Here is a 4,842-nt window from a genome sequence, read left to right as displayed (position 1 = left end):
GAGGATGGCTTCATGGCCTTACCTCGAGTGCTAAAATAGATCAGTTGTCGAGCAATGGAGCAGCAGCCCCAGATGGGCAGAGCATTGCCTGGTAAAGAAGCTTGCCAGGTGGATCCCAGTCAGGGTGCATGCAGGAGTCAGCCTTCGGGTAGTCACAGCACTCACCTTGCCAGTGTCCAAAATGTTGTTAGGTTGATAACTGCATAACTGTCAGAATGGTGAAAATGTACATGTATACACATGTATACACACACACACACACACATAGATACATGCATATAGATTACATACATGCATATATGCATATACATGTACACAGATACAATTAAATAAAGAATAAGAAAGGAGAGAAAAGGCCTGCATCATGGGGATGCAGAGAGAGAGTAGAGTGGTTCAGAGTTCCCAACACCCAAGCAATTCTGCACCCTCTCATCTCCCCTCAGGGCTCACCCCTTGTGCAAACTGCAGACATTGTTATTGCACACAAGTGAAATCCCTGCTTGAGGGTCTCCTCTGGGCACAAGAGCATGTCTGTCCTTGTGCAGGGCAGTACCCTTAATCAAGGACAAATGAGAGTGAGGGGACATGTATCCCAGCCTCCTTGCCTCGTGGGTGAGCCAACTCTGAGGTGGCCCAGAAGTCCACAGAGGGTTGAGCCCCATTGCCCACAGTGGTAATCTGTCCACTCATTTATCCTTTATTGCCTGCCCTCCCTTCCCTGTCTCACTCCCCTCCCCTACCAGTGCTCCCTGAATCAATCACCAGCCTTCACTCACAAATCAGCTGCCTTTGCTCACATCCTCATCCTGCAGTCAGCTTTGGCGGGACCCGACTCAACAGCTCTGCCTACCTCGCTGTTGGCAGTAAGATGCTTTACTCCGCTGTTTTTCTTTTCTTCATCCTTTATTTTTTAAATAAAAACAATAAAAGATTAATTGAATAAAGAATAGATGATAGTATTTTATTTTTTAATTTATTACCTAAAATTAAGGAACACACACAACAACAACAATAGTGACAACAAAAGACAAAACAATGAATCAAGACTGAAGACAGAGGCCAACTTTTGCTGCACAGAAATGTTTTGAGTCCACTTAAGCTTCGTCTGGGTGTCAGGGGTTTATTATACAGGCAGCCCAGGCAGAGGAAGAGGCATTTTGCATTTTCATCTTTTCAACTGGAAGTGATTGGTAAATATCCTAACAGCTAGATGCTTGTTCTACCATTTGCAAAATTTGCAAGTATTTATGACAGACATCCTTTTTGTTTGCTTTAAGAGTGTGCATAGATATAGACAGAGAAACCAGTTAGTTTAGGAGACTAGGAGGGCATTTGAGAGGCTCTGATTGAGGAAGTATTTGGGAGAAAGTTGTATTTTTCCCCATTTCATAAAAGATTTTATTTGAAAAAAATGTTTTATAAAAATCTCATTATTGCAATCATAGAAACTTTCCCATAAGCTACATATAGCTTTCTGCCGTAGAGATTTTCTAAAGATTCTTTTATTTATTCATTTTAGAGAGGCGAGAGAGCATGAGAGAAAGAGAGAGAGAAGAGGGGAGGAGCAGAAAGCATTAACTTCCATAAGTGCCTTGACCAGGCAACCCCAGGGTTTTGAACTATTTTCTCCCAAATACGTCCTCAATCAGAGCTTCTCAAATGCCCTCCTAGTCTCCTAATCTAACTGGTTTCTCTGTCTACATCTATGCATACTCTTGAAGCAAACAAAAAGGATGTCTGTCATAAATACTTGCAAATTTTGCAAATGGTAGAACAAGCAACCTCAGCGTTCCAGGTCAATGCTTTATCCACTGTGCCCTCACAGGTCAGGACTTTGCCATAGAGACTATATATAGAAAGACAGTCCAAAAGGAGAGAGTGTTTAAATAGCCACCTAGCTGCAAAACTTACAAGAAGTAGATTTTTCTAAAGTGCCTTTAAAATGCTAAAGCAAGTAATATAATTATTGAATCCATTTGAAATTTTAAGTTTCTTTAAAATGATCCATCAGGTATGCATAACATCACAGCTGGTACAAAACGGCCTGTATTTAGTTTGAAAGACAAAACAATGCACATGAGCTGTATTCTTTGAAGAATAATTCAAAAAGCTGCACTCCCTCATAAGGCAAACTTAGACAAGAGTGCCGACAGTGTTCAGAGAACTAACACAACAAGCTGAATAGTGAAGTGCTCAAATGTTTACTTTGCCTTTGGCTAACACTGCCGGGTTAACTCAGGACCGGTATTTCACACTACATGGAACACACACGTGATATGATTCTAAACAAATGCAAAAAGAGGTTTTAGGATGTAAACTTCATTTCCTAGGCAGGGCCTTATTTTTCTGCTGCACTCTGGCAGCTCTGAACTTTGACCCCTGTTTATAACCTCTCTGACACTTCCTTTTGGGGTGGTGGGCAGCACAGGATGGGCCGTGGCTGGGTGTGGGGTTATGGAGGATGATAAGCATTCTTTTTCTATTACAGCTCCAGAAAAGCCTCAGGTGTTCTTGATACGGGTGAAAGTTCCTTTTGATGATTTTCTTGTTGTTCCCCTTATGCTCTCGTTAGTGTCACTACAAGTGGCCTCTTCACAGGATGCTCCTCAGAAGGTCACGTGGATCATGGAAGCCACTGCAGACGCCGTCCAGTTGCTGGACTTTGCAGTTGACTTCGAGGGACATGGTCTGTGTTCAGCACACCAGCGAGAGGACAGTGTCCGCAGGAGTCCTGGTCCAGGCACCCAGCTGGGTGGCTGCCGCCACAGCTCTTTTTTCACTTCTGTTGGCTTCTTCCTTCTTTTTATTGAATTTTAAAGTGATATTTTCCCCCAGTATTTATTCATACCTTCTTTTATTCTACAGTACAAAAAAATCTATATTGTTGGTATAGACCTGTTGCGAACCCCTAAAGCATCATGGATATTTTCATCTTCATCACCATCACCTTTATCACTGTGACAAGAACGTGAGCCATTCACTGAGCAGTGTCACTGACTGTACACGTGGCCTCTGAGGAGCCCTGAGTTTGTGACATCCCTATCACAGCTGTGGGGAGTCAGGAACACCATTACTGGATGTGTCGCTGTCACATTTCTGCACTGATCTCTGTGTCTCTCTTTAGAGACATTGCATCTTCTCCATCAGTGATCATAGTCTCTGCTTCTTCTCAAGTTCACTTGGCAACTCTTGCTCTTCAAGTTGAATCCATGGTTCCTTGTCAAAGCAAACCCTTAGAGTTTACATCATTTGCAAAATCTGCTTCACAAAAGCTGACATTTTTTATCTGGACTGAGGTTCAGAAGCAATTCAGTGTTTTCCTTTGAATTTGAAGTCATTTTTAATTTCTTCTGTTATGTCAACAATATCAACCTGTAGCATCACTCATTTTCTACAAATCTTTTGTAAATTCAACTCCGGATTCAAAGTTTTTCATGACTTTTTAAAAGTCATGTATTGTTTTTCTACATGTCCCCTCAAGTGCTGGACTAAGCCCTCAGCCTGTCATGCTGAGCACTTTGCAAACCAATGTCCCCAAATAAAGTGGTGACTTCATTAATCTGGACAAGTTTTCCTGGAATAGGCCAAGGGGCCACATGGTAGCATGATACTGTAGGACACCTTGTCAGGCAGGTACTGCCCCGTCCTTGCAGGATACTGGAGTCATCATCTCCATCTTCCCAGGGCGGGCCTTTCTCTCCAGAGCTAGTGCTCCCCTTCTCCTGCTGCCTGCAGAGCCATGCCCTGGGAGGAGGTGGCAACGAACCACTCATTTCCCACCAGCCTTTGTGCTGCCAAGCAGGAACTCAGCATTTGCTAAAAAGAGGAAGAGTAAAAGTGACCTTCCGTACAAAAAGAGCTTAAGGCACTGCTGCTGGGGAAGCAGCTGCTTCACTTAAGTGTGGGGGGAAAAAAACTTAAAAATCGAGCTATCTTCCTCAGTTATGAGAAGGGGGGACTGTTTCAGAGGGGAGAGAAGGATGGTGGGGGACGGAGGAAGCAAGCTGTCTTGGAGAGATGGACATACGTTTTTATCACTGGACATTTTCCAGTTCCTTTTGAGGACAGACTGCTAGCTTTCATTTTTACAGAAAATTGAGTCTGTTGTGCAGAGCCAGTCATTTCTCTTTGTTGCAGAATTTTTGAACTGCTGGTGGGCTCTGTGGTAACCTGTTAGTGTCACATTTCCCTAAAGAGTAGGGTGTTTTAGGATGGGAATTCATGATAATTCAATGACTAGCATTTGTGGAAAAAATACTATATACTAGAATTCTCTGTATATCTTCTAAAATGCCAAAAACAATTTTCAGAGTTTAGTGTTCCCATTTAACTGTGCCTTTAAGAAATTATGTGATTTGCTTCAGACCAAGACACTAGCATATGCCTCTGCTAGAATTTGAACCCAGGTATGTCCAGACACTGTGCCATGTTTTGTCCAGCAAACAATGGGTCCTAAATGCCAGTATTTGTGCAACGCCATACCCTCTGCCAGAGATTCTGGTTCAGTGGGAATCACTTGGTTGGGCTCCCTCAGAAGCAGCTGCCGTGATGATAAGGATCTAAGTGTAAATGGATTACTGGGAAGTGAATCAGGAAGCACCGTGACAGGAGTGCGGTAATGGGACAGGAAAGGAAACAAACCAGTAAAAGGGGCATTATTGAGCAGACTACTGCTCAGTCCACTGAGGCTCAATTCTGCAAGCAGTGGTCAACAAACTCATTAGTCAACAGAGCCAAATATCAACAGTACAACGATTGAAATTTCTTTTGAGAGCCAAAAATTTAAAACTTAAACTACATAGAGGTAGGTACATTCCTTATTGAGGTAGCGCCCAAACGTGG

General features: G+C 42.9%; 1 pseudogene; it reads right to left on the bottom strand.

Moving 5' to 3' along the window:
* Positions 1 to 2,694: 2,694 nt before the first annotated feature.
* On the bottom strand, positions 2,695 to 3,773 carry LOC136406615 (unconventional prefoldin RPB5 interactor 1 pseudogene; annotated as a pseudogene).
* Positions 3,774 to 4,842: the final 1,069 nt, after the last annotated feature.

Source organism: Saccopteryx leptura, chromosome 5 (assembly GCF_036850995.1).
Source record: "Saccopteryx leptura isolate mSacLep1 chromosome 5, mSacLep1_pri_phased_curated, whole genome shotgun sequence".
NCBI lineage: Eukaryota > Metazoa > Chordata > Mammalia > Chiroptera > Emballonuridae > Saccopteryx > Saccopteryx leptura.
The sequence above is the reverse complement of the archived record's forward strand: the minus strand, read 5'-3'. Positions and strand labels throughout refer to the sequence as shown.